Below are 27,483 nucleotides of genomic sequence, written 5' to 3'. Positions count from 1 at the left end.
CTAGGAGCAAGTTTAGAAATTTTTAGACAATAACCTTGATTTTTTTCCCCCAAACCAGGCATCACTTTATTTAGGCTTTCTTTGGGCAAACTGGAGAAGGGGATTTTGAACAAATTATATACTAGAATTTACAAGGACTTTGAGGACTATCATTTCTGATGACTAATAGAAATTGGTGCAGATTGCAAAAAAATATTTTCACAGCTTGATACCAATTGTAATTAATGAATAAATGAAAGATATAGTTTGGGGCTTATTCTGGTTCAGTAGAGATTAAACTGTGTTGTCATATCTGTTCTTATACTGAACCACAGAGTATCCAGTAGACAATGTGTTTTCTTCTTTCAAAGTTCTTTGTAAAGGGTGCTACAGGCACATTGTAGATTTGTTGTTGAACAAGCAAAGACTATTGGCTTGAATAATCAGACCTTTGTAGCTTTGTAGACTCAAATTATATCCACTTTGTAAAGTTTAAATACATTTAAAAACTCCTTCAGGTCTGTGGCTGCTATTGGCATTATGAAGTTCATGACCAAATCTATGTGCTCTCTTAACAGTGCTGCAGTTGCTATCTAGGACTCCCAATCTAGAAAGTGTATCTAGGCAAAAAAAAAGAAAATAATTGCTTCATCTTCTTCCAATTTTAGATTCACAAATTAGTTTGCACATGCCTAGTTCTGTATCAGTTGGTTTACATAGAAATGTTCTGTTTAGCCACTGGTCATTGTTGCAATGGCTTTGAATTTTGGTTAGTGACAGTGTTGATAGATCTAGGTAGGTCAGGTGTTACTTTTTTTTAATTCTCTATTTTCAATTGTACAGTCATGCAGAAGTAAGCGGTGCCAATATACTCAATAACATAACAAAGCATTAAACAAAAGTACGTTAAGGATGTGGACACCACTAAGTAAATGCGGTCCAAAAGAAATGAGTTTTGAAAACTTGTTCCTCTATAAAATTTCCCGCCATCATCATTCCCTCCATAGTTTGGAGTTCATTAATCTTGGACAACCATAGGTTAAGTGGTGATGGTTTATTTTTTTCCAATAAATTGGTATACGGTATTTAGCTGCATTCAGCAAATGTATTAAAAGGGAGCATTTGTAGCATTTCACTGACGTAAGAGCCAGATAAGTATGCTATTCCTCCCAAACCATGAGAGAAGTAATGATGACCACTTAGTTAAGTCTTGTCAAATCTTGGTCAGCAATGGGGGAAAATTTGCTGACAAAATGTCTCCTGTGGGTGGGGAGATAAATACTTAAGTATTAAAACATGTTTGTACTTTAGAATGTCTTGGAAATTCGCTTTCAATGAATTATTATTATTATACAGTATTTATAAAGCGCCAATAGTTCGCTCAGCGCTGTACATTACAAAGGGGGACAGAACATGTGACAGAACAATACCAATACAATGCAAAACATGAGGGGATCGAGGGCCCTGCTCTTTCGAGCTTACAATCTAGGAGGGAGGGGATGGTGGTACAGGAGGAGATAGCTGTGGGGGATGGAATGGTAGGAAGAGTGGAGGAGGTCGGCAAGTTAGCAGGGGGTGGGGTAGGCTTCCCTGAAGAGATGGGTTTTCAGGGTGCGCTTAAAGGAGAGGAGAGTAGTTGATAATCTGATGGGTTGGGGCAGGGAGTTCCAGAGGATGGGTGACACCCTGGAGAAGTCCTGGAGGTGGGCATGGGAGGAGGAGACCAGGGAACTAGAGAGAAGGAGGTCTTGTGAGGAGCAGAGTGTGCTTGCTGGGTGGTACTTGGATATTAGGTCAGTGATGTAGTTCGGGGCAGTATGGTGGATGGCTTTGTACGTCAGCGTTAGGATTTTGAATTTGATCCGTTGTGCAATCGGAAGCCAGTGGAGGGATTGGCAGAGGGGGGTGGCGGAGACAGAGCGGTTGGAAAGGTGAATGAGTCTGGCAGCCGTATTCAGGATGGACTGAAGCGGGGATAGCCAGCGGCGAGGCAGGCCAGTGAGGAGGGAGTTGCAGTAGTCGAGTCGTGATATGATGAGGGAGTGGATGAGCTGTTTAGTGGTTTCTGGGGTTAGGAACGTGAATTTTCCTTACCGTGAGTGCCCGCAGTTGGATGCGCAGCAATCCCCCATAAAGCTGTGCGAACTTCGCTGCAACCGTATTGCGCCCTCCGCTTACCGCGACTCCAGCTTAGCCCCACGATTCCTGCGCCTCCAACCGGTGTGCAAAGGTTTAGCTCTTTTGAGATGTGGGGAAATGGAGCTCCAGTAATCCAGGAATAAATCAGACGGTACTCCCAGGTTAAAGTTGGAATCCACTCTGCCCGGGTCTAACCCCAGACTCCTGTTTTTATTATCTTACAAAACACACCCCCCGCACAGGGCCAAGTCAATCCCCTCCCACAGAGCAATGTATAGGGAGTGTGCATACACGAGAATGTCCATCCTGCTTGGAGTGCAAAGTTCCCTCTTAACCTACACTAAAACCAGTTATTCTGTCCTCCCCCCGTAAGCTCACTTTGGAGAGCGAGTTTCACATTATTTACATGCTATCAGCTCCCAGCAGTATGTACATTGTCTGTACAAGAATCCCTTAGATTAAACAGTGCCAGTCTGTATCTGAATGGGCCCGATACGATCTTTATTAAAACACATCCATCCAGATACAGTTCAGGTCGGTAGCGTCTTGTAGAGATATACATGAGCTTACACGCGGAGTTCGCACTGCCTGGCGCCTGGCCATACGAAGTCCATGTGGTACTATGCTGCTGATATGTGAATACAGACCCGCGGCCTACACGCCGGTCTATAAACGCAGATCTGCCATCTCATCCATTACCGAGCTGAGTACTGTAATACATACATTGTACATGCGCATTTCCTAATTGCAGCCTTCAGAGCTTTAATTAAGCCACAGGAGAGACATATGAATAACACAAATATATGACATTTAAAGGACAACCTGTAATAGAAAATTTCCATGACAAATATAATGAGCTTTTCATCTGAACCTGATGGCAACCGGACCTGAAGCTGGAATAACACCACCTTGAAGTGACACAGGTAACAGGCAGATGGGATATCATCTGATAATATCAGGATAGGCTGTGTTGGGGTGATTCTGTGTCCCAACACAGCACCTCCAAGCTGCATTGGTTGGGGGGAAGGGTGAGTTTTGTTCCAGAGTTGGAAGAGGATACGACACAATTGCAGCATTTGCCACAAGGGGGGGGGGGGGAGGGAATCAAACATACCATTCTTCTGCTAAGCTGGTAACCCCATTATTTGTTGGGAACCGTACCCTTACTGCTACGCATTGGCAGAGGGAATTAGCAGTGATAGAACAATAAGTGGTGAAGGTAATGAAATCCTATCCAAGCCAAAAGGTAATTTGTAATCTTCTGTTCCTCTGAGCTGTCTAAGGGTAACCACAAAGAATACTCAGGATTTCCAAGTTTTTAGTCTCTTTTGTGTACATGTTACAGTTGTAAGAAAAAGTATGTGAACCCCTTGGGATTACGTGGAGTTTTGTATGAATTGGGCATAAAATGTGCTCTGAACGTCATCTAAGTCACAACAATAGAAGAACACAGTCTGCTGAACATAATACTACACAAACATTAGATGTTGCCATGGTTTAATTGCACATAACATGTAAACATTCACAGTGCAGAGAGGAAAAAGTATGTGAACCTTTGGACTTAATACCTGGTTGACCCTCCTTTGGCAGCAATAACCTCAACCAAACGTTTCCTGTAGTTGCAGATCAGACCTGCACACTGATCTGGAGTCATTTTGGACCACTCCTCTTCGCAAAACTGTTTCAGTGTAGCAACATTCTTGGGATGTCTGGTGTGAATCGCTCTTAAGGTCATGCCACAGCATTTCAATGGGGTTGAGGTCAGGACTCTGACTGGGCCACTCCAGAAGGTGTATTCTGTGCTGTTGCAGCCATTGTTTTGTTGAATTACTTGTATGCTTTGGGTCATTGTCCTGTTGCATCACTAATCCTCTGCGGAGCTTCAGTTGGCGGACAGATGGTCGTACGTTTTCCTGCAAAATGTCTTGATAAACTCTGGAATTCATTTTCCCATCAATGACCACAATCCGTCCAGGCCCTGAGGCAGCAAAGCAGCCCTAAACCATGATGCTCCCTCCGCCATGTTTCACAGTGGGGATGAGGTTTTGATGTTGGTGTGCTGTGCCTTTTTTTCTCCACACAGTGTTGTGTGTTCTTCCCAAACAACTCAATCTTGGTCTCATCTGTCCACAGTATATTTTCCCAGTAGTGCTGTGGAACATCCAAGTGCTCTTTTGCAAACTTTAAACATGCTGCAATCTTCTTTTTGGACAGCAATGGCTTCCTCCGTGGTGTCCTCCCATGTACTCCATTCTTGTTTAATGTTTTCCTTATTGTAGATGTGTCAACAAAAATGTTAGCATGTGCCAGAGATTTCTGTAGGTCTTTAGCTGACACTCTGGGATTCTTCTTTACCTCATGCAGCATTCTGCGCTGTGCTCTTGCAGTCATTTTTACAGGACGACCACGCCTAGGGAGAGTAGCAACAGTGCTAAACTTTCTCCATTTGTAGACCGTCTGTCTTACCGAGGACACATGAACATCAAGGCTTTTGGAGATACTTTTGTAACCCTTTCCAGCTTCATGCAAGTCAACAATTCTTGATGGTAGGTCTTCTGAGAGCTCTTTTCTGCGAGGCATGGTTCACATCAGACAGTGCTTCTTGAAACCAGTATACCCAAAACAGGTGTGTTTTTTTTAAGGGCAGGACAGCTGTCAGCAACACATCCAATATCATCACACTGATTGGAGTCAAGGTTGGCTCACTCCTGGCTCCAATTAGCTCTGGGAGAAGTCATTAAGCTAGGGCCTCACATACTTTTTCCTCCCTGCACTGTGAATGTTTACATGTTATGTGCAATTAAACCATGGCAACATCTAATGTTTGTGTAGTATTATGTTCAGCAGACTGTGTTCTTCTATTGTTGTGACTTAGATGACGTTCAGAGCACATTTTATGCCCAATTCATGCAAAACTCCACGTAATCCCAAGGGGTTCACATACTTTTTCTTGCAACTGTACATCAGCATGAGCTAATAACATACAGAACACAGCAAGATTTAATTTTTTTTGCATAATGTTACTGCAGCACCAGCCAGGTGTCAAACTATACTTAAAAATGAATGAATATAAAAAAATAACACTTTTAATTTTCTGGTCTCTAACATTCTTAGTCATTGTTAATACCTGTAGTAAAAAAAAAACCCAAAACACTAAAATGTATTAAAATGAAGAAATTGTGAAAAAAAAAGTTCCTCAGTGGTATGCTATGAAATGCGTTGGAACTCATCGCACAACGAATTGTTACACTTCAGGACCCTAAAACTCACCATTTGAACTATACCTTTTTATTCTGACCATTGTCAAATTTGCCACTATAAATATGGTGGCAATACATTTTTGTAAAAAAATTAAAAGAAAAATGCAACTCAAAGTTGAGGACAAAGTGAAACATGCCATTTAAAGTGCTAAGATATGAATTGTCCCGAGCGAAACAAAACAATCATTTTCTGAGAACAATGCCTATACAAAAGTATAAGCAAATTGCAAAAAAACATCCCAGTGCCATGATCTTTACTCTGTCAATGAAAGGCTTTTCTAAATATTGCAGCTTTGCTTCTGCTAAATTATATGCCGTCTGTAGAATGAAGACTAAAAACATTGTACAATACAAAAAGCAGAATTTTATAAGCCCTAGACTTTGGTTTACAGTGACATAGAATATTAGAAGCTATTTTCTTTTTTCTTACTATTTTTATAGTACCCCAGTAAAGGAAACCTTAAGCAGCAACTAGTAAAAGTTTGAAGATTTGGTAAATATTGGTGAAGGGTGTATATTAAGTTGCCTCCAGATATAGGTGGTGGTGATTCACTGCCTTTTAAAATGCAACCATGCCATAATAAGCGGATTGTTTGGTATTGATCTTCGGATAAGTGTCTCCATAGCTGATCTGCATTGATAGAATTATTCAATTTGTAAACAATCTTTGCTTGCAAATGAGAAATATGAACATTTGTTTTCAACACTTTGATTCCCTGACAGATTTTTGTCTTTGCTCTCTCATTGCTGCTTGTATTTTCTTGTTTTTTTCCTTTCAGGTTTAGTTACACTGTCATATGATGGCAGTGATGCTGTAGAAGGGGTGCCTTCTTTTGTCCATATTCCACCATTTCCCATTTTAGTTAAAGGTTTTCTACAAACAAAACCTTGTTAAATGTCGTCTGTAGGCCTGCTTTATAACCACAGCTGATACATCCTCCTGTTTGCCCTGAGCGTAGCGGTGATGGGCTCATAAGACGCTTTTGAAAGCTACAAAGCGCTCTTCCATTTTCTGCCGCAACATATCTATCTCCCCGCTCTCTCCAAGCACACGTTTAGTAAAGGCCAAGAGGATATCTAAACAATGGATTCTGTCACCACTCACCATAGGCAACTCCATGGCAATACGTTCAATAGTGTTTGGCTTAGGAACTCTCAATGGATGCTCCAAGGCATCAGCGAAATCTGAGAGTTTACTGAACTGGATAAATTGGGTGGCATCGGGATCAAATTTCTCCCATATTTCATAAAATGTTTCTAAGTCATCCTCACTTAGAGGATCTGCGCTCTCTTCTGTGGCGATACTAAAATGTTCTAGGATTATAGCAATATACATTTGAAAATTTGTGTTATTACACGAAACGCGTTAGGAGGATAGCCTTTCTCAGGGAGATAGCCTTTCTCAGGGGGATAGCCTTTCTCAGGGGGATAGCCTTTCTCAGGGGGATAGCCTTTCTCAGGGGGATAGCCTTTCTCAGGGGGATAGCCTTTCTCAGGGGGATAGCCTTTCTCAGGGAGATAGCCTTTCTCAGGGAGATAGCCTTTCTCAGGGAGATAGCCTTTCTCAGGGAGATAGCCTTTCTCAGGGAGATAGCCTTTCTCAGGGAGATAGCCTTTCTCAGGGAGATAGCCTTTCTCAGGGAGATAGCCTTTCTCAGGGAGATAGCCTTTCTCAGGGAGATAGCCTTTCTCAGGGAGATAGCCTTTCTCAGGTTCATGACGCTAATTCCCCCCTGTGTCAATTTACTTACCTTTGCTCCGCGCGTTCCTCTCGCCGTGTTCCCCTCACCGTTCCGGTCTTCAGGGCGGACTGTGAGAGGAGCCTAGCTCCCCTCGCGTTTCGTCACGCTGCCCCGCCTACACACATCCTGACAGCCAATGTTTGCCTGCCCTGGCTGTTTTTTTTTTTTTTATATCACGCTCCGCGGGCCGGATTAAAAGGTCCGCCGGGTCGTAGTTTGCCCATTGCTGGTCTAGTCGGTGCATAGTATGCTCATTGCGTCCAACTACAGCAGTCACGAATATTAATCTTTGCTTACGGTATATCCACAGTCACATCACTCCGCATGAACTATATCCAATAAGCTTTGTTGCTGGTAATATTATTTAGTACCACAGTCACAGCAGTCACGAAAGTTTATTATTGCTCACTGTGTCACAACAGTCACATTAACCGCATGCAGCCCAGCCACTGTACATGTACGGCGGCATTGCGGCACTGGTAGGCAAAACGACGTTTTAAAATGGACCCCGCAAAACAGGTAGGGGGCGCGTGGGGCGCGCGCCCGCCCTCCCTGTCCCGTGGGTGTCAGCCGCCGGGTCACGGCCGGTTTTTCCCGTGATGAGCTGTCATCACTGTCACAGAGCAGAGCTGCATTGTTTACACACAGCCTGCTCTGTGACAGTTCCCCGACAAGCTGAAGAGGGAGAGAAATTCTTCTCTCCCTCGATCAGCTCCCCCCTCTCTCCCCCCCGTCCAGCACACACCACCGCCCCCTAGTAAAACACTCCCCTTACACAGTAAACGCCTAAAAATGTTAACCCCTTCCTCCCCAGTGACATTAGTACAGTTTCAGTGTCTTTTTTTTCACTGATCACTGTATTGGTGTCACTGGGGATGTCAGTGACCCCAAGTCAGTTCCCCCCCCCCAGTGTTAAAATGTCCGCCGCAGTCCCGCCATAAGTCGCTGGTCTCTGCCATAAGTCGCTGGTCTCTGCCATAAGTCGCTGGTCGCTGCCATAAGTCGCTGGTCGCTGCCATAAGTCGCTGGTCGCTGCCATAAGTCGCTGGTCGCTGCCATAAGTCGCTGGTCGCTGCCATAAGTCGCTGGTCGCTGCCATAATTAGTATAAATAAAAATTAAAAATTCCAGTATCTTTCCCGCCATTTGTAAACGCTATAACTTTCACGTAAACCAATTAATTTACACGTATTGGGATTTTTTTTTAGCAAAGACATGTCGCAAAATGCATTTTGGCAGAAATTTATGACTAAATTTGATTTTTGCATTTTTTTTTACTGGACATGTTTTATAGCAAAAAGTCCAAAATATTGTTTTTTTTTTCCTAAAAATTGTCAGACTTTTTTTTTTTATAGCGCAAAAAATAAAAACCGCACAGGCGATCAAATACCACCAAAAGAAAGCTCAATTTGTGGGGAAAAAAAGATGTAAATTTCATTTATGTACCGTATTGCATGACCGCGCAATTGTCCGTTAAACTAGCGCAGCGCTGTATAGCAGAAAAATGGTGTAAATTACAGTATCTATACCATAGTTTGTAGACGCTATAACTTCCACACAAAGCAATCAATATACACTTATCGGGATTTTTTTTACCAAAAACATGGAGCAGAATAAATTTTGGCCGAAATTTATAACCAACTTTGAGTTTACTATATATTTTTTATTGCTGAAAGTAAAAAATATTGTTTTTCGTCAAAATTTTTGGCTTTTTTTTGTTTATAGCGTGAAAAATAAAAAGCGCACAGGTGATCAAACTACACCGAAAGAAAGCTCTAATAGTGTGAAAAAAAATACGTAAATTTCGCTTGGGTGCAGCATTGCACGACCGCGCAATTATCAGTTGAATTAGTGCAGCGCCGAGTAGCAAAAAGAGGCGTGGTCATTAAGGGGGGTAAATCCTCTGGAGCTCAAGTGGTTAATCCGCATGTATCATATCAAATAAGTTTGAATACTGTGGGATACCATCTGCATTCTGTAAATATTATAGAGCGCCGCATTTGTACTTTTATTTATAGCAATATACATGTTCACCACTATGGGAGAGGAGATGATGATATAGCTGAGAGAGAAGATTCCTACAGAGGGGTTTCCACAATCTCCTTGCATTGGACTTCCTGGGTTCTCCTTCTTAGGATCGCAGTCTGGGGGGCGGTATAAGATGGGTAATAACAAGCCATCCCAGCCAGCAGAGGTAGTGATCTGAAATAAACCGTGCTATTGCCAAAAGTCTCAAAGTTGAACATGTCCTCTATCCCGGCTTCTTTCTTTTACGTAAGCGAAGTTCGACATTTCAAATATTGAAAATATAAACATAACGAGAAACAGTAGCAGGCCGATATTAACCGTTTCCATACCGGGCAATTTACCCCCTTCCTGCCCCGGCCATTTTTCAGGTCTCAGCGCTCTCACACTTTGAATGACAATTGCGCGGTCATACAACACTGTACCCAAACTAAAATTTTATCATTTTATTCACACAACTAGAGCTTTCTTTTGGTGGCATTTAATCACCGCCGGGGTTTTTATTTTTTGCTAAATTAACAAAAAAAGTCCAAAAATTTTGAAAAAAACACATTTTTCTTTGTTTCTGTTTATAAAAGTTTACAAATAAATGTTCTTCATAAATTTAGGCCGAGATGTATTCTGCTACATGTCTTTGGTGAAAATAACCCAAATTAGGATGTATTATTTAGTTTGTAGGAAAGTTATAGAGTTCACAAACTATGGGATAGATCTGAATATTGATCAATCCTGAAGTACTGACAGCCAATCTAATTTCTTGAGGTCCAAGAATGTCAGAATAGTACAGATATCCCACAAATGACCCCTTTTTGCAGAGTAGACAGTCCGACGTACTTCATAAGAGGCATGGCGAGTTTTTTGAAGTTGTATTTTTTTGTCATAATTTTTCGGAAAATGAAAAAATTAAAAAAATTATTCACGATTTTTTTTTTTTTACATACTGTCACCAGTGCAGTACAGCGTCATCATATAACTGGCATGGCGGTGAACAGGGACACTGACTGGTGACAGTATGAAAAAAAAAAAATATTTTTTTAAATTTTTTTTAAGAATTTTTTTTCATATTTTACTATGACCAAAGTAGTACAATGTTACTATAGTAACATTGTACTACTTTGGGGAAGTGATCGGTTTTTTTTTTTTTTACACAATTTGCTTATAGCAAAGAATTACTTTGCTATAAGCAAGCATTTACCTGAATGAAATCGATTCATTCAGCTTTTTTTTTTTTTCTTTTTTTTTTGTGCTTAGCTGTGATTTGGTCACAGCTAATGACATGTGCATGTGATTAGCTGTGACCATTCACAGCTAGGCACTAGTATACAATGGATGGCATCATGAATGAAGCCATCCATTGTATACAACTGTCATGTGACCTGCTGTGATTGGTCACAGCAGGTCACATGGTACCAGCAACGGGAGCCGGTACTCGGATCTGTCGGCCGTGTCCGAGGTGCACGGCCGGTGACAGATCGCACTGCTGCGCCGCTCTGCATTAACGCAAACGGCGCATGTGCGGGAGCTCGCCAAATGGCGTGCACCCGGAGTGGAGAGACACTTCTGAAGCCGCCAAACGGCCATTGGCCGGGCGGTAATGGTTAAACAAGGCCGGTAAGGACATCATTAAGGCACAAAGCAGGGTTCAAATTCCTTTTGGCTCCTTTTGATTAAGCGAAGTATACGACCAATACGAGCCAAACGTATGACTCTGAAGAGTGTCGGGGACACAAAGTACTTTTCAATCAAATCAGCCAGAAACATACCCAGGGAAGAAAATGGACCACTTGGTACATAATATAAATTGCAGAAACATTCACATTTTTAATTCAATTCATTCTTTGAAATCATATATAAAGGTAAAATTGTAGAAAAGAACTGAACAAACTTTTCCACTTTTCTTTTTTTAAACACGGTCTTCAAATGTTAAAGTGGCACTAAACAATTTCTTTACTCTCCAAAATAATCCGAACATGTCCACTACTTATTTTTTCATTAAATGTTTTTTTACTGTTTTCTTGCCTCCTTGTAACATCCTCTGAGCTCCCAAACTTCTCCTTTTCCCCTGTTCTATTCGGAATAAGATTAGTCTTTTTTTTTTTTTAATAATCGTCTATACTTACATGCTGTGTGTAGTGGTTTCACACAGAGCAGCCTGGATCTTCCTCGGGTCCAAACTAAGAAACGCAGCGCCTCTAAGTGTGTACTGTAAAGGTATTTAATAAAAATAAGTAGTAACTCACATCTTAGAATTTAAAAACAGGCTCATGGGTGAGACGTCTGTAGCCAGAAGTTGTTGTCGTGTGTCTAATCCAGAGAGATGATCAATGGAGTCTGCCAGCAGATGGTGCTGTGCATATGCAGCATGGATGGTGGAGCTTGGCAGAGTCTCCAAGATGTCCGCATCTGAGGTCATCAAAATGTTATGCGTTTCTGAGCATGTGCAGGATGAAATGAGTTCAGGCACGCTCTTTCATCAGGCAGGGAGGAACTGGGGGTGAAAGCCTTTTTTATAGAGCAAAGGGCGGATGATGGACAGGGCCAGGAGCGGGGAAAGGAGGAGGAAGCTGTCAAAGAGCACCAGACAAGCTGTCTGTGATCAGGAAGATTAATGGCACAGGTGGAGGGATAATATACTTAAACATTGAAAAAACAGGAAAAAAAATTACACACACAGAGATAATCAGGTCCATACATATTGGGACATGGACACAATTCTAACATTTTTGGCTCTATACACCACCACAATGGATTTTAAATGAAACAAACAAGATGTGCTTTAACTGCAGACTGTCTTCTTTAATTTGAGGGCATTTACATCCAAATCAGGTGAACGGTGTAGGAATTACAAGTTTGCATATGTTCCCACTTGTTAAGGGACCAAAAGTAATGGGACAGAATAATAATCATAAATCAAACTTTCACTTTTTAATACTTGGTTGCAAATCCTTTGCAGTCAATTACAGCCTGAAGTGTGGAACGCATAGACATCACCAGACGCTGGGTTTCATCCCTGGTGATGCTCTGCCAGGCCTCTACTGCAACTGTCTTCAGTTCCTGCTTGTTCTTGGGGCATTTTCCCTTCAGTTTTGTCTTCAGCAAGTGAAATGCTCAATCGGATTCAGGTCAGGTGATTGACTTGGCCATTGCATAACATTCCACTTCCTTCCCTTAAACTCTTTGGTTGCTTTTGCAGTTTGCTTTGGGTCATTGTCCATCTGCACTGTGAAGCGTCCAATGAGTTGTGAAGCATTTGGCTGAATATGAGCCGATAATATTCCCGAAACACTTCACAATTCATCCGGCTGCTTTTGTCAGCAGTCACATCATCAATAAATACAAGAGAAGCAGTTCCATTGGCAGCCATACATGCCCACGCCATGACACTACCACCACCATGATCACTGATGAGGTGGTATGCTTAGGATCATGAGCAGTTCCTTTCCTTCTCCATACTCTTCTCTTCCCATCACTCTGGTACAAGTTGATCTTGGTCTCATCTGTCCATAGGATGTTGTTCCAGAACTGTGAAGGCTTTTTTACATGTCGTTTGGCAAACTCTAATCTGGCCTTCCTGTTTTTGAGGCTCACCAATGGTTTACATCTTGTGGTGAACCCTCTGTATTCACTCTGGTGAAGTCTTCTCTTGATTGTTGACTTTGACACACATACACCTACCTCCTGGAGAGTGTTCTTGATCTGGCCAACTGTTGTGAAGGGTGTTTTCTTCACCAGGGAAAGAATTCTTCGGTCATCCACCACAGTTGTTTTCCGTGGTCTTCCGGGTCTTTTGGTGTTGCTGAGCTCACCGGTGCGTTCCTTCTTTTTAAGAATGTTCCAAACAGTTGTTTTGGCCACGCCGAATGTTTTTGCTATCTCTCTGATGGGTTTGTTTTGTTTTTTCAGCCTAATGATGGCTTGCTTCACTGATAGTGACAGCTCTTTGGATCTCATCTTGAGAGTTGACAGCAACAGATTCCAAATGCAAATAGCACACTTGAAATGAACTCTGGACCTTTTATCTGCTCATTGTAATTGGGGATGAGGGAATCACACACCTGGCCATGGAACAGCGGAGAAGCCAATTGTCCCATTACTTGGTCCCTTAACAAGTGGGAGGCACATATGCAAACTTTTGTAATTCCTACACCATTCACCTGATTTGGATGTAAATACCCTCAAATTAAAGCTGACAGTCTGCAGTTAATGCACATCTTGTTTGTTTCATTTCAAATCCATTATGGTGGTGAATAGAGCCAAAAATGTTAGAATTGTGTCCATGTCCCAATATTTATGGACCTGACTGTATGTGTGCGCATATACCTATATAAAAAGGACAGAATGGACGACTGGTAGAGGATAACCCTGCGTCGGAAAATAGTTTTGGTATATGTTCCTTGCATGGAAAAGAAATTGGGGGATGTCAAAAGGGGCAAAGGGTGATAAATGAATTGCATAATTTATGGTAGCCACAGCAATGCAATGGATATGAGGCAACCATACGTAGATAAGCGGGCATGCTGTAATGGAGGTGCATCGTATATGGTTAGGTTAAAGGACCGGTTAATTTGGTATGTAATAGTGCGGTGATGATGCATGCATATATGTAAACACATGTCTAACCGTCAGAGCCCAGGGGGTAAAAATGAACAATGGAGAAGTAAGGATGACTCAAATGTATTAAAAATGAAGACGGTGGTTATAATATGGTGGCAATTTCCAACTCCTCATTGAGGCCAGTGGGGGATGACGCATGCATATATGGTTGTACAAAAAAAACCCCACAGGTTAATTAGGTCTGTGATAGTGTGGTAATAACGACCAGCATGACCGGAAGTGGTGTAAACGCATGTCTAACTGGCAGATCCCAGGGGGGAGAATGAACAATGCAGAAGAAATGATGACACACATGGGTTAAAAATGCAGACTGTTATAATATGGTGGCATATAACCGTCTGCAGGGAGACCAACAGGCATTACCTCGACCACCCTAACCCAAATTCCCACCGTGGATTTGTTAAAAGTATCCAAAAAATGGCAGGGGACACTGCTCATCCTTTCCACCTTCAATTAGGCGACTGTGTTCTCCAAACCTGCAACGCAGGGTACGTGTGGTACGTTCAGTACATCCCACGTACAAGAGACCACAGGGACAACTAAGGCAGCAGACAGCGAATGTGGATGAGCAATTGCAGAATTCAGTGAACTTGTAATATTTCCCTTTTTTGTGTTTGAAAGCCCTTTTTAGCAGCTTGCTATGGGGGCACCTGCTGCTCTATGTATTTATTCACACACAGAGCAGCCTGGCCCTGCCCCCTCTCTTCTCATTGGCTCACTGGCTGTGATTGACAGCAGTGGGAGCCAGTGGCTCCCACTTTTGTCTCAGCCAATTAGGAGCTGGAGTCCCGGGATAGCTGAGGCTCCAATGCACATAACTGGATTGAGGGGGGGCTGTTGCACAGAGAAGTTTTTACCTTCATGCATAACATGCATGAAGGTAAAAAACCTTGAGCCTTTAGAACCACTGTAATTCGGAGCTTATGGAGGAGGCTGAGAGCTATAGAAAATCCTTTTTTTAGAATTCATACTTGAATAGAATTTTTTATTTTTAAACCAGAGTTTTTGTGCAATTTGAAAGCTTACTTGAAGGATATTCTGATACATTAACATTTTCTATTTTTTAATGTGGAAAAGCAGTACTTGGGGTCTAGACCTTAGAGCAGTGGTTCTTAACCTTTTTGGAGGTACTGAACCCCACCAGTTTCATATGCGCATTCACCGAACCCTTCTTAATTGGAAAAATAAAATATGATTTTTAAAATTCAAAACATAGGTATATATTTATACATAGGTGCGCAAAATGAACAAAACCATTAAGAACAAAGAACAAAACCATTAAAACATGATTTTCACACAAAAACAAAATAATGAACATTTACCGCAAATCAGTGTGACTTCTGCTGTTGTCTTTCAGAGGCCAGTTCAGAAATGCGCGGCATTACCTTGGCAAGTGCCACTCTCATGTCATTTTCGCAACAAAGTCTGTTCCTTTTCTTCGTCTTTATGTCCAGCATCCCCCATATAATAATTCATCCCCCATATAGTAATTCATCCCCCATATAGTAATTCATCCCCCATATAGTAATTCATCCCCCATATAGTAATTCATCCCCCATATAGTAGTAGTAAGTAAGTAGCAAGTAGTAAGCCAAGTCCCCCCTGTGTCAATTCACTTACCTTTGCTCCGCGCGTTTCTCTCGCCGTATTCCCGCGCTGTTCCGGTCTTCAGGGCGGACTGTAAGAGGAGCCTAGCCCCTCTCACGTTCGTCACGCTGCCCCGCCTACACACATCCTGACAGCCAATCACTGGCTATGAGGATGTGAGTGGCAACGAGACTGGCCAATCATTGCATTTGAGCGCGCTGCCCTGGCTGTTTTTTTTTTTTTTTGGATCACGCTGCAGAGTCCCTGCCGCCCGAGAGGAGGGAGGGGAGCGGGCGCCCGGCACACAAGAGCCGCATTAAAGCGTGTAAAGAGCCGCGGCTTGCCGACCACTGGGCTAAGCGATGTTGCGTGACCACCTGCAGCCAATGATGGACAAGTGGGGCATGTCATCACGAATCATATGAGTCGGGTGTGGGTCTTCACCTCCGCCGAACCCGCGAGACTGACTCACCGAACCCCTGGAGTTTGATTTGAACCCAGGTTAAGAACCACTGCCTTAGAGAGTTTATGAAGACTGGGCAAATAAATACACACAAGGCAGAAATACATACAGTATTCAGTCTGATTCACACACATTGGATATGCTGCCTAAGAGGGAAGCATTATTTACTCAATTAAAGTTAAGCGTTGGATAAAACTCCCCACCCCTTCATTCCTTCCTATAGGAAAGCCATTGACAGAATTGAAACAATTGAGTCCTGACGTGATACTTTTTTTTATTTGCACTAACATACAATTTTGAGGACAAGCTTTTGGGGAATGTCCCCTTCTTCAAGGTCCAGGCAGTACTACTACACATAGTTTTAGCAGAATGTTAGATGTTGAAAGGGGGAGGAAAAAACCCCCCAGAAACCCACACAGATGTACACAGTAAAACTGTAGGATGAGTGAGGAATCCCATGTCCAAATTCAGGCCGTTATCTCTTGTATCAAATAGAATTATCATTCTTAGTTCAAAAGTTTTCCTGAATAGTTTTGAAATTTCCATTTAAGAACTAAAATATTGAGGTCTCCCATTGTGTGGTCCGGTTGTGTGAAATGGTGTCCCACAGGTGTGCAGAAGTCATCTTCTTTATGTTCCTTGATGGTATGTCTGTGCAAATTCATCCTTGTTTGCAACTTCTGTCCTGTTTTCTCCAACGTAAGATCCTTTTGCTACATTTTCTGCACTGGATAAGGTACACAACATGACTGGAGGTGCAGCTGTATGATCCGGAGATATTGAAGATCCCTTTTGAGTGTCTGACACTTTTTTTGATGGCTTGATTTGGTTGCACAGCTTGCAGCGTTTTATTGCAAGGTTCTCTTCCATTATTTGTGACATCAAAAGGAAGTTTCCTACTGATTAGTTTATTTCTGAGGTTGGGGGTTGTCTGAAGGCCAGTATTGGGGGGTTGTCTGAAGGCCAGTATTGGGGGGGTTGTCTGAAGGCCAGTATTGGGGGGGTTGTCTGAAGGCCAGTATTGGGGGGGTTGTCTGAAGGCCAGTATTGGGGGGTTGTCTGAAGGCCAGTATTGGGGGGGTTGTCTGAAGGCCAGTATTGGGGGGGTTGTCTGAAGGCCAGTATTGGGGGGGTTGTCTGAAGGCCAGTATTGGGGGGGTTGTCTGAAGGCCAGTATTGGGGGGGTTGTCTGAAGGCCAGTATTGGGGGGGTTGTCTGAAGGCCAGTATTGGGGGGGTTGTCTGAAGGCCAGTATTGGGGGGGTTGTCTGAAGGCCAGTATTGGGGGGGTTGTCTGAAGGCCAGTATTGGGGGGGTTGTCTGAAGGCCAGTATTGGGGGGGTTGTCTGAAGGCCAGTATTGGGGGGGTTGTCTGAAGGCCAGTATTGGGGGGGTTGTCTGAAGGCCAGTATTGGGGGGGTTGTCTGAAGGCCAGTATTGGGGGGGTTGTCTGAAGGCCAGTATTGGGGGGGTTGTCTGAAGGCCAGTATTGGGGGGGTTGTCTAAAAGAAATATTCCAGCAACCCCCAATACTGGCCTTCAGACAACCCCCCAATACTGGCCTTCAGAGTTCCATCCTCTGTTATGATGGGTTGTAAATCTTTATTCCTTCGGGTGCCGGGTTGCATGTGGTTACTAGAGGTAGACGGTTGTTTGTTTTTTTTCTCCTTGTACTGAAGTAGATTTTTCCCTTCGGGTTCTCAAGGCTGTGTTTTATAGTTTTGTCCTTGTAACCTTTTATGGAAGGAGTCTGCTAGTGTCCCGAGATGTTTATCTCTGTCTATTGGGTCAGAACATATTCGGTGGTATCTAATGGCCTGACTGTGTATGATGGAACGTTTCGTGTGTTGGGGGTGGAAGCTGGAACTGTGGAGGTAGTTGCATCTGTCGGTGGGTTTCATGTATATTGAGGTGTGAAGCGTATCATCCTTGATGTATACTGTGGTGTCTAGGAAGCTGACCTGTGTATTTGAGTATTCCATTTTTAGTTTGATGGATGGATGAAAAGTGTTGATCAATGAGTAAAATTGTTTTAGGTACCTGAAACCGAATTGAAAGGAATTCGTCCATTCATGCCTAGAAGAATCATGCCACCTGGCATAGTTACAATTGAGAGGCTCTGTGGCTCTCAGCAACCAAATAGCAAGGATGTCTGAGGCTTGGGGGAAGGGAGGTGTTATGGAGAGCGGGTGGCAAAATTTATAGGAGAAGTGTAAAGTACAGATATCCTTTAACCCTTTTTTTACTGCCAGAGGTGTTTTTTTGCATTTTTTTGCACACGTTTAAAAAAGTTTAGGCCTGAAAATTACACAAAACCACCAAACATATATTTTCTGAAAGCAGACACCCTAGAGATCAAAATAGTAGTGGTTCCAATTTTTTACATCACAAATGTTATGGCAAACAAATGCAATAAATTTCCCAAACTTTTTTGTAAAATAAAAGACGAGGTTGTGCCAAGTAAACTGATATCCAAAATGCCAAACCTTAAATTTTGTGTGCACCTATAAAATTGCGTCAAACTTCAGTACCCGCGATTTTCTACAGACAACACTTCAAAAGCCCCTACATCAGTTCAGCATTACACAGCAGGTTTGGTCCTAAACTTGATGCTCTCCAGCGTGCGCAGCGATATGTAACAAGTTTTTCGCAATTGACGTTTCCATGCGTAGGCGCTCTGAGGTGTGCTTTTACATTCATATGTGTGTGTGTATATGTGGAGGTGGGGGGGTTCCTTAAAAAATGTTTTGGGTGGGGATGTTATTTGCTTGGGTGTAACTTTAATTTTTTTTTTTTTTTTTTCCCTGTGATTTTTTTTATTTAACCCCTTGCCTACCAGGCACTTATACCCCCTTCCTTACCAGGCCAATTTTCAGCTTTCAGCGCTGCCGCACTTTGACAATTGCGCGGTCATGCAACAATGTACCCATATGAAATTTTGATCATTTTTTTCTCACAAATAGAGCTTTCTTTTGGTGGTATTTAATAGCCACTGGGCGCTTTACTTTTTGCGCTATAAATAAAAAAAATTGCAAAAAATTTGGAAAAAAAAAAAATTTCTTTGTTTCTATTATAAAATTTTTCAAACAGGTATTTTTTCTCCTTCACTGATGTGCGTTGATGAGGCGGCACTGATGGGCACTGATAGGCAGCACTAAAGGGCACTGATAGGCAGTACTAATGAGGTGGCACTGATAGACAGCACTAATGAGGTGGCACTGATAGACAGCACTAATATGCAGCACTGATAGGTGACACTGATGATGGGTACTGATAGACGGCACTGACTGGCATCACTGCTGGGCACTGACTGGCACAACCCCTGGGCACTGACTGGTGGCACTGCTGGGCTGCACTGGTGGGCAGCACTGGTGGGTGGGCACAGGTACAGTAGGTGGCACTTCTGGGCACAGGTGTGTGGCACTGCAGAGTGGCACAGGTGGGTGCACTGCTGGGCACAGGTGGGCGGAGCTAGTGGGCGCACTGCTGGGCACAGGTGGGCGGAACTTGCGGGTGGCACTGCTGGGCACCGATCATCAGGGCACTGATCATCAGTGTCCTGATGATCGGTGCCGATCCCCGCTGTGACAACTGCCGGTTCTCGGCAGTACTTTCCTCACGATCTGACAGCGTGAGGAAAGTGCAGCCGAGAACCGGCACTTGCATTTCCCTGTGATCAGCGTGTCATTGGACACCGCTGATCACGTGGTAAAAGGCCGCTGGGATCACAGCTGGGAGATCGCCGGGTGCGCGCCCCCTGGGGCGCGCAGGAGAGCGCGTTCTGGGGGGACGTTATATGACGTCCACCCAGAACTGGCCGGCCACAGTGAAGCCGTCATTCGGCTATCTGCGGTCGGCAACTAGTTAATCTTTCAGACATGCAGGGTCTAAAAGACCCTGCATGTCTCCTTTGTGATCCATTAGATGTATTGCACTACAAACGGCTATTCTAATCAAAAACAGGTTGCGCTTATATTATTAAAAATGTGAGTCAAATAGGTAATATAATTAGTGTCCAAAAAAAATGGTAAATATAGTGACATAATGAAGTCCAAACACCAATATAATAGTGCTGCAGTAAAAAAAACAAAAAAAAAAAAAAACTTTTTCAAAAAACTTTTAGTGTCCAACAAAATTCACTGTGTGCCAATCCACCACCAGATAAATTGAATGAACTCTCCAGGGCAATATGCTGATCAAATTATAAATCAGCATAAGCACTTTCAGCTCTGGGAGCAATACTCTGCAAGGAATACTCGGCAATATAGATCCACTTCTTTAATAAACACCTCCTCCTCGGATGTTCAGACCAACGCTCGTGATATAAGAACAGAAACTCATGGTGCAGTACCATAAAAACTCTTAAACTCATTGCACTTACACATATTGGTGTCCCAGCCGACACCAGCAAACAAAGCGTGATAACTATTCAGTACAAATCCAGCCTCGTCCCGCATGCGCAGGAACGTAATGACGTGTCATCCACAGGCTCCACCCTACGCGCTTCGTCATCGACGTCCTCACGGAGCAGATCTAGCAGGGAAAGTGATAGCGGAGACCCGAAATTGACATGGCGGGTGTGCGCCTGTGTGTGGGGGGGGGGGGCACCGTTGCTGGGTGCTCCTGTGGAAGCAATTGGCAACAGCGGACTGACTGCTTCCACCTGACAGGTAGGAGTCTGCTTGTCAGTATTGTACACAATGCTGCAGCCACTGGGTTGTGTAAAACTCCCTGTTGTCAGGTCTGTACGGCGTATGCAAGGACACCAATTAAACATACTTACATTCTAAAATCTTGATTAACCACTTCCGGTCCGGACACTTTCACCCCCCCCCCTTCCTGTCCAGGCCAATTTTCAGCTTTCAGCGCTATCACACTTTGAATGACAATTGCGCGGTCATGCAACACTGTACCCATATGAATTTTTTTAGCATTTTTTTGAGACAGATTAAGCTTTTATTTTGTTACATAGAAAATGAAACATTACATTTTTTTAATTATTTCCCAATAGATCAATACATGTAAAAAGGTTATTTAACAAAGCACTGACTTGGGTTAACTTGATCAATATATAACAGATATTCTGTATATTGAGAGGTTTGTGAAGATTGGACCTGTATCCTGTTTTGATGAGATGTTGGGCCTCAAGAAGGACTGATCATATAAGGGGGTGAAACAATTGTTTTTGACTTTAATATAGTTACAAATGGTTCCAAAAAAGCTATAGGGTACAAACCGTGGGCTTCAGTTATTTAAAATGGACGGATGCAAATTGGATTTAATAAGCTAAGGTAATGGGTACATTAGGTTTAAATTATTAAAATTAACTACAGGTAATGTTATGATGTGAGTTTGTGAATGATAAAGAATGCCCACTGGTGTAGCCAGACTGAGTTGGAATATAAGGTGTGTGTAACGGACCGCCTGACAGTACCTCTCAGTCCCCTGATAGAGCCTCCCCAGAGTGCGGAGTCTTAAGTACTGGAGCACTTGTTCACCAGGGCCCCTGATGGTGGGGATGGACTTGGAGCGCTCCGGGACCAGGTCGCAGCTGCTAGGTATCTCTACCAGAGGTAGAGGAGCCTGCCAAGAGCTCCAGCGGGTTAAGAGTCTGATGTGAGGGAGCCCAGGGATCCCTGAGGGATGGATGGACGGACGGATGAGCAAAGTCAGAGTCAAACAAGCCGGGTCGGTAACTAGCGGGTCGGTGAGGTACAAGACGATAGGCAAAGGATAGTCGGGTCACACGCAGGGTCAATACCAGGGGTGGGCAAACTTTTTGACTTGAGGGCCGCAATGGGTTCATATATTGGACCCGGGGGCCGGACCAAGAGTAGATGAATGATGTGTGAATTAATATAAATTAAAATTTGTAACATTAAATGTTTAGATTAATTTTAAGGTAGAAAAGCATAAAAAGAGTTATTTTACAAAACTTTTATGCAATGTATTTCTTTCATAAAATAGTGCCTTCAATTTTAGTGGGAACAGTGTTGTTGGTCTCCCTTTTTTGTTAAGGCATCAAAGTCAGGAGTTAGTTTTGTTGTTGCAATTCGCAGAATAGATCTGAGGTGTTGGTCATTTAACTGGGATCTGTGACGGGATTTATTGATGTTCATGACGCTGATTCCCCCCTGTGTCAATTTACTTACCTTTGCTCCGCGCGTTCCTCTCGCCGTGTTCCCACGCCGTTCCGGTCTTCAGGGCGGACTGTGAGAGGAGCCTAGCTCCCCTCACGTTCGTCATGCTGCCCCGCCTACACACATCCTGACAGCCAATGTTTGCCTGCCCTGGCTGTTTTTTTTTTATCACGCTCCGCGGGCCGGATTAAAAGGTCCGCCGGGCCGTAGTTTGCCCATTGATGGTCAATACCAAAAGATCAGATCTCTAAGGGAACATCCAGGAGCAGAGTCAGGCAAGCCAAGGGGTCAGGACAGGAGAAGGCAACAAGGTCAGACAATCCAGATCAGAGTACTCACAACACAGGCAACAGGATACAAAAGACCATTCTGCAACAAGTGTCTGTGCAGGGCTGGTTTAAGTAGCCCGCCCTGCACCTGACAGGCGCAGCCTAGGTCCCAGTGCCTGCCCAGTACTGTCAAGACGGGTGCGCCTGGGTCCTAGTGCCCTGCTACCTGCACGTCTTGACAGACGCCTACGCATGTGTAGACTAATGCGTCGCGATGGTCCCTGACAGTGTGTGTGCCCCATTTGATCATGTGATTTTTGAATGGTAATAAAGATCATTAAACCGCAAGGAGGTGCCTGAATTTTTTTCGAACTAATATAATCATTACATAGAATGCATCCCCTCTATAAGCCATAATAAAGATGGTGCAGCTTTAGTTTGTCTGTAAGTATGACAAAAAAATAAACTGCCTGGACTGGCTTAGGAAGAAAGATGTGAGGAAACCCTAGGAAGAGGAAGCCCAAGTAGAAGGATAACATCAAAGAAGTAGGCATCCAAGCAGTAGGCTGGAACTGAACGAGTGACCTGGCAGTTGTTTAGAGGTCAATTGAGCTCCCATTATGCTATACAGAATGAGTAAAGAAAAGTTGCACATTAGCTCTTAACAGATTTTCTATAGGATTAAAGTGTAGAGAATGGCTAGGCCACTCCATGATCTTAATGTAGTTCTTCTTGAGCCACTTTGTTGCCTTGACAGTATGTTTTGGGTAATTGTCATGCTGGAAGACCCATGTTCAGTGTTCTAGCTGAGGGCAGAAGGTTCTCATCCAACATTTTATAATACATGGCCCCGTCCATTGGTCCCTCAATGTAGCAAAGTCGGCATCTACCTTTTTGCAGAGAAACATACCCAAATCATAATGTTTCCACCTCCATACTTGACTGTAGGGAATGCGTTCTTAGGGTCATAGTCAGCATTTTTCTTACTCCAAACACAGCAAGTCGAGTTAATGCCAAAGAGCTCAATTTTGGTCTCATCTGACCACCGCACTTTCTCTCAATCCTTCTCTGAATCATTTTGATGTTCATTGGTAAACTTCAGACGGGCCTGTACTGCAGGATTTCAATCCATGGCAGCGCATTGTGTTACCAATGGTTTGTTTGGGGACTGTTGGAATTTTAGAGTTGTGAAAAAACTCTATTAGTATTCCTGTTTCTGTAGGTAATTGTGGGAATAAATCCTTTTCAAAGCCAGTTAGGAAAAAGCAGTGTGACTTTATTTTATCACACACCAAAAGAGACAAAGTCAATACAAAAGTAGCAAATTCAAATACAAAAAGATGTAGCTTAAAATAAAGAATATAAGTTGTTTGTTCATTGAATATAAGCAAAAACATGTAGGTCCTTTTTGTTCAGCATGCCATGTGCTTTATTCTTGAGTGTGAATGGAGTGTGAGTCTCCTTTTTGTATGAAGAAGTGCCTTTTGTCTAAGCAAGCATGTGCTTAAAATGGCTCAAGAAACCAAGCCCTCCCACAGTCCCTTTTTTTTTTTTTTTTTTTTAAATTTGCGGGCTCATTAACCACTCCCCTTGTCACCTCCCAGTGTAATTTAGGCTGGTAACCTGTTCTAGTTCCAGTCTCAGCTAGGCTAATTAACATTGACAAAGACACTCTGCAGGGAGTTACTGACATCTTTTATGTTACAACTGTCTGAACACGTGATTTTATGGATACAATTTAAACACTCAGACTCATTCTATAAAATTATAACAAAGTATACATTACATAGGCTTATTCTTAAGAAAATATAAACTAAACTGAGCCTTCCGTACAAATAATTCACATCGGTTACTGCTCAGTTCAAAACCTTCCATTCACATCCAAATAGAGGGTACATTTATATTATCCTGGCCAGGACGTTACTAGAGACCAAATTAAAATTTAGATATTAAAAATTATTATATTCCCCTCTGAAATATGAAAAATCATATTTTAATATATCATACACCTTTTATATCACACACACAGGTTTTGATTTAGTAATTTCAAATGTATCATTATTTGTAACTGAGTCAGCAAAACCAGAAAGTATTTTTCTCTTAAGTATATTTTGTAATAAATCATCTCCTTTCCTAATTTCACTTCTAATTTGCTTAAAACTTCTCATTTTACACATCAAACATAATTGAAATATAATACATAATATGATAAAAATTATTATAAGATGTAATAAAATATTTCCTGCTGCAGAAACTGACGTTTTTCTCCATTATACCATACAGTACATTTTTTTAAATTTTGACCACCAAAAGTGACCTGAAAATTCAGACCATTCATGTTCTATTTCTTGCAAGTTCCCTTGTTCATGTTTAAATAATATTTCTGTATTTGAGTTCATCTGATAAAGTTATCAATAAACCTTTATCTTTTTGAATAACATTTGCCCAATCTCTCCAAGGGAATTCATCCACTTGAGATATATTGTACTGTATGGGAAGAGCACTTATATTTTTCATAAGCATGTTTGTCAAATTTCATTCTCATCCCATTAACACTTATTGCTAAAATATCTCCTCCTATACAGAACAAACCTCGACTTAAGTTTTCTGTATGTGTACAAGAAGAGAAGAAAGATTTAACCCTTTCTGAGTTAGACAAAACTTGGAAAGAAACTTTCTTTTTATCTACAATTGAAATTTAACTCAGAAGTGGTTTTAACCTTTTCTATCCTTGCTGAACATAGAGCATGGTTATGGTAACAAGAATGAAATATACCTTTTTGTCTTGATTAGGTAGACAAATAACTTTAGACTGAAATTGGAAACATGAAGACCGATCTAATTGTTCCAACTCAAAATTATCATTAAATGCAAAATCTGTATATTGTAGTTGATAATATAGTAACTGTGTGTTGCTAACAGGTAATCCCAAGACAGTGATTGGAACCAACATTTGTTCAATGATTCCTGTAGCAGGAAAACTATAACATATGTTCTGATAACATCCAATCCATTTATTTACCCCCAGATCTGTATGATTTATGGCATACACATACTCTCTGGGGAAATGTTGTACAATACCTAGAGGAGTTATTCCACTTCGAAAGGCTTGAGCTATTAAGATTTGTGGAATATTCCATCTGAATTTCTAAACATGCTCTGGCTATATGGGAATGCTGTTCACTAGTCATTAAATTAACAGTAATATTCTGTAAATGTAATATAGATGGACCCAGAATATTGGCTGTTTTAATCACCATATTTTCCAATATCTGATTTAAGTTTCTTTGTACTTTAATGCTATTGCTTCCCACTAAACCAGCTGTCTCGAGATCAGACTTTAATGTACTAATGTCCATACTATTTGTAATACTTCCAATGGTACCAACTCCTCCTAAAATACCTTCAACTATACCACGCTTATTCCTGTGAGGATTCTTAATATTAGTACCAAACCATCTTTCAATACCTAATTCCATATTAACCAGATGTTCTTGACATTGGAGAAACCTTGTTGAGATTTTCCATTCTGAAATATTGAAGTTCCACAATATAATAAACTTTCCTTCTCTGGTTTGGAAAAGGTTAATTTTGGAAAGGACTGGCTGGAATAAATTTCTTATCCATGCACTGTTTGTTTTTTTAGGGGATATTACAATTACATTTGTATTCACACATTTCGTTGGATAATTTTCTATTGATATGCAGCATTCATATATACCTGTGTCATTTAATAGTGTTTTGATGATACAAATTTATCATTCTCCCAGTTCAAATTACCAAAAATACTTTTATGGATAATATCAGTTTTATAGTGATAATTTCACAAAAATTCATTTATTTTCCAAGTTAATGAATTTTGAGGTAGGTGTATTTGTGTACTACACATCAAATTCAGATGATCCTTTCCTTCTATGAGTCTTAAAGGTTGAGATTTTTATCTCTGGGACAATCAAATCTACCACAGTAACAAGAACTTTGATACAAAGCTCTTGCTACTTGGAAATCCCATATTTTAACTCTGTCCTTTTTTTCATTCCCATTTTATATTCAGATGTTCGGGATCAAGAAATTGTGAATAATTTTGTAATTGATTCCAAATATCTGTTTTTAGAACTTCCTATTTTCCCAGAATTTAACATGTCTATTGTAATATCTCCTGACCCAATAGTAGGCTCATTTCCCTTTAAAACTATTAACCAGAATCCCATATCTGATTACATTAAAAGTTACTAGTTTTGTTATTGATTATATAAGTTCCTTGCATTTTAACAAATTTTGATTTAGACTCTATTTTAGCTCTTCAATATCATTACTATGAACGAAACACAATTCCATACAAGTTCTTCCATAACCTACGCACACACATCCTAACAAGTCTTCAGCTGTATTAATGTCACTGTCCTTTTGAAAAAATCTTTTGTTCCTAATAAGTGTAATGTCTTTATGTAGTTCCCTGATCTCCTCCTCCATGCCCATCTCCAGGACTTCCCCCATCCTCTGGAGCTCCCTACCCCAATCCATCAGACTATCACCTACTCTCCTCTCCTTTTTAGGCGCTCCCTGAAAACCCATCTCTTCAGGGAAGCCTACCCCGCCCTCAACTAATTGCCGATCTCCTCCACTCTTCCTACCACTCCATCCCCCACAGCTATGTCCTCCTGTGCCACCATCCCCTCCCTCCTAGATTGTAAGCTCCAAAGAGCAGGGCCCCCGAACCCCTTGTGTATCGAATTGTATTGTTACTGTACTGTCTCGTGTACTGTCTCCCACTGTAATGTACAGCGCTGAGCAAACTATTGGCGCTATAGAAATACTGTATAATAATTATGTAGGGCTTCAATCTTGTTAACTTCTGCATTACCGGAACAGTTTGATGTAGATTACCAATTATGTAATTGTCACTAGAGAAAAGATCAATCCTGTGAAGTCTTTTTACTGCTTTGATTTCCTTTTATGTTCTTTTGTTGTAATTTTTACTTCTTCCTGGAATCTGCGATTTTTTTTTTTTCTTTTCTAGATTTTTGAAATCCATTTCTGTAAAAGAAATGCAGTATCATTATCTCGGTATAAACGATTTACATTGGTCAGTGTGTACCCACATTTTCTTGTTGTCTACGAGCATTTTTCACTGAATTTGAGGTCTTTGAACTTGTACCATTACTGCTTGAACATCCAAAATATCAAATGGACCTTCCCAATTGCTTTGCCATGGTCCCAGTTTTTCTGAAATTTTTTTCACTTGTCGTCCTTTTTCAAACTGAAGA

General features: G+C 41.8%; 1 pseudogene; it reads right to left on the bottom strand.

The window, feature by feature from the left end:
• The window catches only part of LOC149441893 (sodium channel protein type 8 subunit alpha-like), an 84,850-nt pseudogene that overhangs the window by 3,778 nt on the left and 53,589 nt on the right, over nucleotides 1-27,483 (bottom strand).

The sequence above is a fragment of the Staurois parvus genome, unplaced genomic scaffold (genome assembly GCF_062004578.1).
Source record: "Staurois parvus isolate SC_StPar_1 unplaced genomic scaffold, SC_StPar_1.0 ptg000938l, whole genome shotgun sequence".
NCBI classification, from domain to species: Eukaryota; Metazoa; Chordata; class Amphibia; order Anura; family Ranidae; genus Staurois; species Staurois parvus.
The sequence above is the reverse complement of the archived record's forward strand: the minus strand, read 5'-3'. Positions and strand labels throughout refer to the sequence as shown.